This window comes from Lissotriton helveticus, chromosome 1_1, assembly GCF_964261635.1.
Source record: "Lissotriton helveticus chromosome 1_1, aLisHel1.1, whole genome shotgun sequence".
Classification (NCBI taxonomy): Eukaryota; Metazoa; Chordata; class Amphibia; order Caudata; family Salamandridae; genus Lissotriton; species Lissotriton helveticus.
The window spans coordinates 293,710,603-293,722,355 of NC_136057.1; the positions used below are offsets into that span (position 1 = coordinate 293,710,603).

General features: G+C 41.9%; 1 long non-coding RNA gene across 1 annotated transcript; it reads left to right on the forward strand.

Moving 5' to 3' along the window:
* Nucleotides 1-6,413: 6,413 nt before the first annotated feature.
* On the forward strand, nt 6,414-9,897 carry LOC144798331 (uncharacterized). Its single transcript, XR_013603521.1, has 2 exons — nt 6,414-9,104; nt 9,519-9,897. It is a non-coding gene; the product is annotated as an uncharacterized LOC144798331 (long non-coding RNA).
* Nucleotides 9,898-11,753: the final 1,856 nt, after the last annotated feature.

An 11,753-nucleotide genomic window follows, 5' to 3' on the forward strand; every position in this document is an offset into this window, starting at 1 on the left:
GAAATCATATTCCATCTACCCCTCAGTCCACCTTGAAGTCCTTGTCCTTGGAAATGTTGTATTGCACAGCTGCATGCAAACACCTCTTTTACTGAATAGTTTGCCTCAGGTCCTAGCATTGGCCTTGAAGCAAATGCAATAACTAATTCACATACTTGTAAAATGATTTTTTTACCATTTTACTAAAAAATAAATTCTCACTTTAAGTAAAAACATTTTATTATTTCTATGTATTATCAATTATTGAAAGTGATGTGTAGAAAGAATGTAAACTTTTATTTATAATTTAATTTAAAAAGTTACCTTAATTTTTAAAACGAAAAGGTGTTTAAAATATGTTAAAATAAAATTACATTTTATTTTTAGATTTGTTTGCCTTAAATTACATTTATTTATTTTTTAACTATTTTAGATAATTACTTTATTTTAACATTATTTTCTTTTGCTTTCTATTGTAAGTCTCCGTCTTCATTATTTTTATGTTTGTTGCAGTAATCTACTGGATTTACTTCTGGACTTTCTACTGCTGATTTTAGCAGGATTAACTTTACACTAGTAAATTTGGATCCACACCATTTTTTCAGCAGGTCAAACGTGTAAGTCTACACTATTGAGTAACTTTACACTCGGATTTTGTGACTAGCCCAAAGTAGTAAATTTACTCAAAAGTGCCAGATTGACTGTACACATGTAGGTTACTCACAAGTGTAAGTTACCTTTGCGAATAGTCTTACCTCTCTTTAAAAGCGAAGCAGGTTTAAGTGCTCAGATATATTTAAGACATATATAGTACTGAATGCATCTATTGTTGACTCAGCTTTCTAGCTTATATAGAAAAAAATAGCATTTGTATTTAGAATGTATTATTAATGTGATGGCTACATCACTAGAAACAATCCTATCCCATCTGGAGATACTCTGATGTCCCTGATGTGTTTGCAAAATATATACAGTGTATGCGTTTGGCCATGGCACAGGGTGTACCCTGTCTGTTTCAGGTGTCACATCATTCTGCAAGCTTTAGTGATTTCAGTGCCTATATGTCTTGGAACAGTTGGTTTGTCGGAGGACACTCCTCATGCAGAGTTTGGTTCTGGCACCTCATGGTCCGCATACTGGGCGGTTTCAGATATTAGATATAAGGGGGCAGATTTACAAGCCCCTTGCGCCACTTTTGCGTCACTTTTAACATGGCAAAAGTGACTCAAAAGTGGCGCAAGAGGCTTGTAAATCTGCCCCAAGGTGTTTTTTTCTGGTATCAGTAAATTATCCACAGCACAGTCGAGCAACAAGGGCAAATGAACAGTGGGGTAGAAGGGAGTAGGGTAAGCATCCATTTTGAGAAGAGATGATGCACTATTTAAAGTTGGACCGGGTGGAGGCAGCTGGACATTTGTATGCTGCTCATGGAGGTAAAAGTGAGCAGCAATTACAGGATGGAGACGAGTAACACCTCAGACAACCCACCGAAAGACATCGACTCATCCCAGGGGCTCTTTAGCTCCTCCATTACACCTCGCCCATGTCGCTGCATATAAAAGAGGTGGTCTAATGGAGGGATCATGGAGAAAGGCAGCAAAGAAGATCTCTTTCGCCGTATGCTTCTTCTTAGGTCAGGATGGGCAATGGCAATAGCATTCCAATCTCTGGCTGATCTCTATCACCAGTCTGCACGTACTCAAGAGCTATGGGTTAGTGGTTCGTCAGATGAGTTAAGGCTGGTTCTCATCTTACAAGGCAATCTGCTTCCTTCTTCATAGGTGCAAGCAACAACAGGCTTTCTTCATCTGTCCCAGAGATTGGTCCTGACTCCTTTCAAGAAGGCATCCGAGATGGTACCCCTGATTAAGTCCTTTGTGGAAGTAAGGCTAGCAGGGTGCTCGACCTCGGACCTGAGGATCTGGGTTCGAGTCTCGGTAACGACGCCAAACATCCTGTGATTCTGGGTAAATCACTTAATCTCCCCGTGCCCAACAAAAATGAATGTGTGTCCTCATGTAAGCAACTGGTGCTATCTAAAGCGCTCTGATACCCGATTCGGTTCGGGTCAAGTTCGCGCTATATAAAACTCTGCAAAAAAAACAAACAAAAAAAAAGGAGGAACACTAATATCCTGTGTCAAAAACGACATAATAAACATAATAAATGGGACTGAGTGCAAGGCCAACTGAGCAGCGTTAAAACCTTGAACCGTAGCAATATCTAACCAAACTCAACAGCATCTTTCCTGGTACACAGTACAGTCCCATGGTAATGAACATCCTGAGATGCTGCTCACAGTGTTTCTGACTCCATGATGATGACAGACATCCTGTATTGCCACCAGTGAATGTGTATCTTATCCAGACAGTCCTCCGCCCAATCAAGGGCTGTTGCTGGGGCATCCTTTCTTTGTTTACGTTTTCTTTCATTAAGCACCGTCACATTTTGGAATTAGCAGTTTTTATATGATTGCACGGTATTGTTTGCTTGTGTATTTTTGTTGCATATACTATGACGTACACAAATGGTAATATTGTATCTATGTCGTTCTTTGTAGATATGCTCCCAGTTGCCCAAAATGCATTGGAGCTATAAACATTTGTATTTGGATAAATGAATGAACAATTGTATGAAAACGAATACAATTACAAACAGAAAATTGTGAACATGAAGTAATAAACATTGAATTTCATAATAATCGACCTAGAGTCAAGAACATTTATTAAGAATCAATTCCTTTGAGTGCCCCCAGGGATGCAGTCAATTTCCAATTGAACGCACTTCATGTACTTTAACCGCACTCGTCTATCGGGAGGGAGACGACACCTAGGGAGCACCTACCAAACTTAATAGTCTTCATCAACCTTTTGACAAAACAGCAGTGCACTGGTCCGTCGACTTGAGAGTTTGCATCCTTTCTTGCCAGGGATGAACAGTGGGCATGGGAGATTGGCAGGCAGCACATCCTTATTCATATGACATCAGTGGCCATTCCCTAACCAACTTCCTTTGTATAGCTTTTACATCTTACAGACCACAATCAGAACCCCCAAACTGATCCACTCAGGTGGGAGTGAGCTCAAAAATCCCTCTTTTCTTCCCTAAGAGTTTATTTATCTGAACCAGATATAAGACAACCCAGGATTAAGATGGGTCTGTTCAAGGAAGAACATGGGTGAGCTGCCCTCGGGGCATGCAGGAAGACAAAGGAGCAACAAGAGTAAGGCAAGAGTGTCTATGATTATAACCGATAACCTCTGGGCTAGAGTGGCTCGTGCGGTTCCACCACAAAGAGTACAAAGAGTACCTCAGCACGTCAAGCACCCCAGAACTCTCAATAAGCTGTCATCAATTGTCAGCAGAAGCAAGACCTAAGCTTGGGTGGGGACATTCACTGTGTTAAAAGGAGTTCCACCTTGAGTGAATCTGCATCAAGCACCAAGCTGAAGATTCTTTTGGAGAGCAAGTTTACAAAAATTATGTAGAGCGCCTGTCAGCGGCGATAAACACATGACTCCAGCCTCCTTCTCAGAAAAACACACCAGATTGATCAGAAATTGTGATATTTGAAGCAGGACATTGGAAGGTCACTGTGTTAAAGACTTATTTAAGAAATATTTAAAATGCTTACAGCAGAGAGTGGATTACTTGCACATAGTCTGGGACTGAAATTGTGCCTGGGTTCTAAAGATACTGTATAAGAGGACGAACAGAATCAGACACAAAACAAGCATGCTTCCTTCCCTCTTTGGAAAGAAAAGGCAAATATAACACAACCCATGGTTGCTCAACAGTGGTAATTGCTAAGGAATGGGATTCCCCAGCGGGTCCTGTGTGCCCTACAATGGCTGGGCCCGATTCACAGAATTAATTTAAGACTTAATCCTAAACTTACTACTATTTTGGTATTCACAGAATGCACTTACTACTTTTGGTATTCACAGAAGTTAGGATTTTGTCTTACGTTTGTCTTAAGACAAACTTAAGACAGACTTAAGGCAGACTTAAGACAAAATCCTAACTTCTGTGAATACCAAAAGTAGTAAATTCATTCTGTGAATGCCAAAAGTAGTAAGTGCATTCTGTGAATACCAAAATATTAGTAAGTTTAGGATTGAGTCTTAAGTTCATTCTGTGAATCGGGCCCGCTGTTCATTCTGAGTGAATGGGCAGCAGTTGCAGACCTCTTCTTGGGATGATGCCACGCTGGCACTGGCAGAGGGTGATGCCTTCTTAAGTTACCCTCGTTGATTTAGCAGTGTGAGGGAACTACAGAGTTCGAGGGATGGGTAGTGACAACCCCACTGTGTGTTCTCAAAAGCTTATCATTTTCTTGTGTTTGGATACTGTTTTGTTATATTTACTTGCCTGGATGAAAGCCTTTCAAGACGAAAGATGTGTAATGATAGGATTTGCTACTATTTGTTGGTCTTTGGTAAAACTAATAAAGATACTTAATAAAGGAATACTTGATTTGGAAGAGTGATGTTCACTAAGGGTGGATGAAATCTCATGTTTTCACCTGTGATACATGTAATGTCTGTGAAAATGACCCGTGTTACGCAACATATCAGTAAGGCATGTCGGCCGTCATGTCAAAACTCACGCAAGATACCGGTTCAATATATTTTCTATACCATTTATAAAGTCACCATGTGAAGGTTGCTAATGCAGTGCATATGGTCACAGTACTCACACCTCCAGCCAGACATTTCCTACTCAGACAAGCTATTTGAAAATAAAATTATGTGAAAAGGTAAGCAAAAGAAAAACTGTAGGACTCCCAATAACTAGAATGTATTAGGACAATGTCCAAGTAAATATAACAGTTGGAATATTCCAGGATTGCCCGCTACCTTGAGTTACCCAATCTGTACTTCTTTAGGCATTAAGTCTGGGGCATTTATACAAGCCCCTAGCATTACCTGAGCATCACTTTTTTTGACGCTTCGGTGGCGATATGCCATGCACCATATTTACAAAGTGACTTTGAGCCACTTTCAGGGCCCGATTCACAGAATTAACTTAAGATTCAATCTCTAAACTTACTACTATTTTGGTATTCACAGAATGCACTTACTACTTTTGGCATTCACAAAATGAACTTACTACTTTTGGTATTCACAGAAGTTAGGATTTTGTCTTAAGTCTGTCTTAAGTCTGTCTTAAGTTTGTCTTAAGACAAACTTAAGACAAAATCCTAACTTCTGTGAATGCAAAAGTAGTAAGTTCATTCTGTGAATACCAAAAGTAGTAAGTGCATTCTGTGAATACCAAAAGTAGTAAGTGCATTCTGTGTATGCCAAAAGTAGTAAGTGCATTCTGTGAATACCAAAAGTAGTAAGTGCATTCTGTGTATGCCAAAAGTAGTAAGTTCATTCTGTGAATGCCAAAAGTAGTAAGTGCATTCTGTGAATACCAAAATAGTAGTAAGTTTAGGATTGAGTCTTAAATTCATTCTGTGAATCGGGCCCTCTGTGTCTTAATGCCGCTTTGTAAATGTCATACCCTTTGATGCAGGTATCTGCGTGAAAGGGGCGTGGAATGGGTGTTGTTCTGGGGTTTCCACCACAACATCCATTGCTTTTGATGCTGCCCCAGATTTACAAGAATCTGTAAATCTGAGGCAGCGCCAAAAACTAACACCATGCAAGAGCAGGCGTCAGAATGGTGCACGAGGAGAAATACTTTTATACTCATCGTTTTTGCTCTTTCTATGTGAAGAGCCATTAATGATTGTTTATGTGCAAGAAGGTGTCCCTTCCTGTACATAAACAATCAATAAATAATGACGATTGGCGGAATGCAGCACACCTAGAAGTAACATGTTGCCATTATGGATAGTTCATGTGCAGGAAGGGACATCTTCCTGCTCATAACCAATCATTGCATGCACCTTAGGCGCCCTTGTGTCATTGTTGGCGCTAGACAGCTAATTTTAGCGCCAAGGAAAACACGTATTGTAGTAAATACGGTGCATCCTTGTGTTTTGAAAAAGTTTGAGCGCAGCGCTGCCAAATCTGGCGCAGCTCTGCACCCCGACATTTTGTTGTACATATGCCTCTTTGTGTCCTTGAGTGATAAAAACTACTGCAGGCTTTGCACACATTGTTAAACCGTGAGCACCTAAACTTCATCAGTCCACAGTGTGGTGGCAATGATGTTCGGTGTATTAACGTGGTCCGCCTGGCATTTGACATGAAGAACATACCTGGCAAACTGATAAAACGTTCCTCACATCCTAAAGATGTGTTCCCTAAGATCAGTCAGAGGGTCTCAAAGAGATTTTGTGAGTTTTCTCATCAGCAGTACCGCCCGTATAGGGGTGTATTCAGCTGAAGTATGACAGGTTAGTGATCTCGCAAGTATATACAGTTCAACTTATTTACAGGCCAATCACGCAGGTTGCCAATCCTAAAATGGCAGATTCACTTTTGCAGTTGGTTATCTATTGCCCTATTTCGTAGGCCGCCAACCGTAATATGGCCGACTTATTTACTTTGAGTCACTTTTAGTGCCTCTTAGGTAATATTTCCGGTTTTCTTACGTTCAGGTGCTTAGAATAATGTTTGCACTCGGGCAGTATTGGGGCTTATCTGACATCTTTGTTATTGTTATTTTCTGCGTTTGGGGGTATGCATTCATGAAGTCTGAGCCGCGTCTTCGTCCGGACTCGCACTACGCGACTACCGCTGCTGCTGCGGGGCCTGCGACCACAGGAAACTGTTTGTCGGTGCCCCTGCCTCGGAGAGCCCCCAGGCCGCTCACCACCTGTGGTGCCTGGGATGAACGCTGCGCTGTGCCGGTGAGCTTTAAATCAGTAGCGGAACATATCGCTGCGGCCGTGTGGGCTTGTGGGTGCGGGCGGTTTTTTTCCCCTGGTGCCGCGGTCTGCAGAACTTGGCGACATGCTACCGCCCCCCCCCCCCCCTTCCGCCTTAGACGTGCAGCGGTCCGATGAGGGCGACACCCGGACGGATGACACCGGGAGAAGTGGCTCGGGTGAGTGATGCGCGAGCAACGTCTGGACTGCTTCCCCGACTGCCTCACTTTGTTCTGTGTGGCGGCGGACCCCACCCCCCATGGTGCGGCATGTACCGGGGGAACAGTATTGAACAGCACGTCGGAAGGTGCCTGCCTGACCCCAACATGGCGATGGCAACACGCAGGAGCCCTTCTTTCCACGGAGTAAACACCCCATCCAATTTTGCACACCCACTCTGAAATGACCTGCATGAAAGCAGCATGGTCCAGTGATTGCTATCTAGGGTAGCGTGAGCAGCTGGCAAACTGAGTTGAAAAGACATATGGATAAGATGACTGAAACACCGTGGAAACACCAGATGCAGGCAGCAGCCCTGCAGCCACATTCGAATGAAAGAAACTACGCCACGGACTCTCCTGGACTTTTTTACCTTTTCTTTTGTCCTGGCCGTCATTTTGCTGCTGCTCTCGGCCGCTTTTCTCTGGACCCTGACCCGCCATCTTGCCCATTCCCTCGTCCTTTAACCCTTTTCCCTCGTTTCCCCCTTGACAATCCTCAAATGTTTTTTCCCTTTTCTGATTTCCCTTTTCTCCATACCCATTTATCCCTCCCACCCTCCCTTGGTGCTGTGACTGCATCCCCCCTCCGACCCCACTTAATGGAACTCTGCTTTTCTGTATATAGAGATGACTCTAATTACTAGTATATGCAGTAGACCTTTGTACTCTCTACCGTTCCTATGTGACTCTTAGAGTATATCCATTCGTATCTCTTCCCTATGTATATAGAGATAACTCTAATCACTAGTATATGCAGTAGACCTTTGTACTCTCTACCATTCCTATGTGACTCTTAGAGTATATCCATTCGTATCCCTTCCCTATGTATATAGAGATAACTCTAATCATTAGTATATGCAGTAGACCTTTGTACTCTACCATTCCTATGTGACTCTTAGAGTATATCCATTCGTATCCCTTCCTTATGTACATAGAGATAACTCTAATCACTAGTATATGCAGTAGACCGTTGTAATCTCCACCATTCCTATGTGACTCTTAGAGTATAGCCATTCGTATCTCTTCCTTGAATGAGTTTACTATTTGTACATTTGCAATTTTTCTCTCTGTTTGTATCTCTTCCTTGTGTGACTTTACATCTTGTTCATTTGCAATTTTTCTGTTTGTATCTTTTATGTAACGCATGTAATCCTTAGTCCTTATGTTTTGCAACTGGATCTTATGTAAAGTGCTCTGACACCTTCGGGTAAAGTTTGCGCTCTATAAAATTGCATTAAATAAATAAATACATTTTTAAAAAATGTACGGGATAGGTAGGCAAAGATGGCGCCTTCTATTTCTAGTCCGTATCATGTGACCCCTCTTTATCACAGCTCTGTGTTATTGACTAGTTTTAGCGTAGGTCACTTCTGCTATATAATGTGCTGTGAATTCCAGAGCGGGAGAGATGCTAACGGAGGAATTCCACCCCGTGTCGGACTCCCAGTTAATTTTCTACGTTACCGATATTCCAGGTAAGTCGGGAGTCGCTGGCCACTCTGAGAGGGAGGAAGGATGTAGGTTCTGGGCACTAGTTTATTTTCACTCAGCAATATGAAATTGCAATTTGGTTATTGGGGCAAACTTCTCAATATTGTTTACTGCGTCTTTGTTCTCAGAGAGAAAGTATCGTGAAATAACCTAAGAACGAGGAAAAATTGTTTACTTGGAAACAGCGACAGAGATTTCCAGTTTTTCACATCCTTACAGGTAAAACACTGGGTGTATGGCTGTACCTGGCTGCATAATATAGGGAATAGAGTTTAGGGTTAACCTATACGGACCTCTTTCTTTAGATTGATTACATCCCTCCCTTTGCTGTATTGGGCGGTACGAGGAGTAAACTGCGGCCTATTTTAACTAAGAAAGAGAAACTCGTCAGCCACTGCATTTGCTTTGTTAAGATTGCAAAGGTATATCACGTAGAGTTTGACATTAACTATTTTGAGCGTAGAGGGTATTGTAGGGAAACTGATTACTTTTTCTTATTGTGCTTCTATTGTAGTCCAGAGTGGTGACAGTTTATTTTCTGCAAAACGACTTTTATCTAACAACATTTAATGGATTGAACATATGAGGTACCTTTCCCCATTTTCTTATCATATATAAATAGTTTCAGTTATCCTGATAGCTCTAATATCTGACCCATAGTACATTTTTGTGCAGGGGGTCTTTGTTTTGGTATTAAGCTTGTATTAAAGAAATACTAATACCATGGAATCTTTCGTATAAGAAGAGGTCAATTTATAATATTATCAATACTCCTCTTTTATGCATTGCTTCAAATAGAGTGACTGCATGTTGTAATAATTGAGGAATGCTAGCTAAAGTGTGGAGTCTTGACGAGAGAAGGGTGTGAGTATTGTTTGTGACTAAATATGTAGTGTGAGCCATTGAACCAAGTCAGTCCAAATCTTTATATATATATATATATATATATATATATATATATATATATATATATTTATGTATGTTTTTTATATTCTCATTAGAATTTTAATATACGAAGTGGGAAGAAGTTGTCTTTCCTGAAGAAGGTGGGGAGTCATTTTCGTTGGACCCACCGAAACGCGTTGATGCCCTAGTTGTATGGGAACTATCACAGATAATTGACAAATGCAAAGATCTGCTTTTCCACTATTTAGCAAGAACTTGTATTGTGTAAAAGCTGTGTTCATACATATTGACTATTCACATGTCGAATTACTGTGTTGTTTCCTGACTTGGAATTAGTTTTTCTTGCTGTGTTTTTTGTCCAACTTTTTTAGTAAATGTGTTATTTTATTTTATTGCTATATTGTACAATGTGTTTTTAATATTGTAGAGTTGCTATATATACAACACTTGTAATAAATTGTAAGCAACTTTTTTATAATTGTTTTTGCACTGATTAGTTTTCTCAGTTCACATTGTGGTTGCCCGTGTGTGACTTAAGTATGATAGGGTGGTTGTTGTGGTTGGCTGTTTGATCGAATAGTCTAACGGTTTCCAAGGGGATTTTTCTTGACATTAGCAACCCCAGACAGTAAACAGCACAGGGGCAGTAATCCTCCTTCAGCTTCTCCGGTTTCTTCTCCTTGGCAAAGGTTTCTCTTGATTTCCCAGAAGTGATCTAAAGTTCAGGGGTTTCAGCTCTCATATTTATACCCCAAAAGTCTTTGTTCTCTATATGTGGGGGGTCCTGGACCCAGCGCAAACCAATTCTGGGTGTACTCTGCCAGTGCACAACTTCTTCCTATGTCAGTGTGGGCCAGGGTCATCAGACGCACCACAGGAGGTGGAGCCAGCATCGTGGAAGGCAAGAACAACCCTATTCAGGCCCAGTTGCTACTCCTCCCACCACTCCAAATACAGATAGGTCTATTCAGCCTAATGCTGACTCACCTAGACTCTTGGAGCCACCCCAGCCCCTGTCACTCACGAACCAGACATGGTATACACAAACCTAGCAGAGGCATGCTGGATGGTTAGGTAAGAAAATACCTACTTCTAAAAGTGGTATTTTGAAACATAGAATGTAAAAATCACCCTCACTAAAAGATGTATTTTAACATTCTGAATTCAGGCATGCTAACTCGAATTTCTACCTAGTTCCCTGAGTCAGTTAGAATTGTACGATGTTATAAGCAAACTGCCCGCTCTGGCCTATGGGAACAGGTAGTCTTGCAATAGTGAAAAAGAAAATTGGCTGTAATTCACTATCAGGACATGCCACACACATCAGGGCCTGTCCTACCTTTTACCAACAATGCACCCTGCCCTTGGGCCTACCTTAGGGGTGACTAATATGTAATAAACGGAAGGTTTAGGGACTGGCAAGTAGGTGTACTTGCCAAGTCGACATGGCAGTCCCAGACTGCACACAGGCTCTGCAATGGGAGGCCTGAGCCACATTTTAAAAGCTGCTTCTGTGGGTGGTACAATCAGTGCTACAAGCCCACCAGCAGCATTTGATCTATAGGCCCTGGGCACACATGGTGCACTGTACTAGGGTCTGACAAGTAAATCAAATAAGCCAATCATGGAGTCACTAATCCATTACAATAATTTACAGAGAGAGCATATGCACTTTAGCACTGATCTGCAGTGAAAAAGTGCCCAGAGTCATACAACAACCTACAACAGGTCAGAAAAAAAATACAGGAGGAAGGCAAAAGTTTAGGGATGACCCTGCAAAAAGGGCCAAGTCCAACACAGGTGGAAAAGGATTGCAGTCCCTCGAACCTGCGAGCAGCGATAGTGTACTTAATAGTATACAAAGCACCAGGCCCTTCTCTTGGGTAAGGAAAAATTCCCCTGAAAATGATTCTGAAAGCAGTGCAAAAACTTCAAATTCACACTTTTTGCAAATGAACTCCGAGCATGCATATGTAGTGCTGAAACTTGCATGGCAGAACAGTCCAATACATCAGGACAATGATTCTATCACGTCCTAATCAGCAAGTTGGGTCTTCCTGTGTCAAGTCCTCTGGTTCTAATGATGGGCTTAGGGTCCCCTCTGATGCCCTGTGAGCCCCTTAAGTCTCAAGCCCTGACTTCCCCACCCCCAAATAGCAGCTCCCATCGCTCCAGTGGCTGTCTAACTACCCTCAGCCCATTTTCCATGGTCCCCTCCCACGTCAGGCTCCCCTCAGTCTGCCATAAACATCCCTCTAAGATTGCAATCTTCCTTAATCCTGTGCTCTCACCAGTCCCCTAGGGTCTGAGCTGTGTCCTCCAGTGCCCTC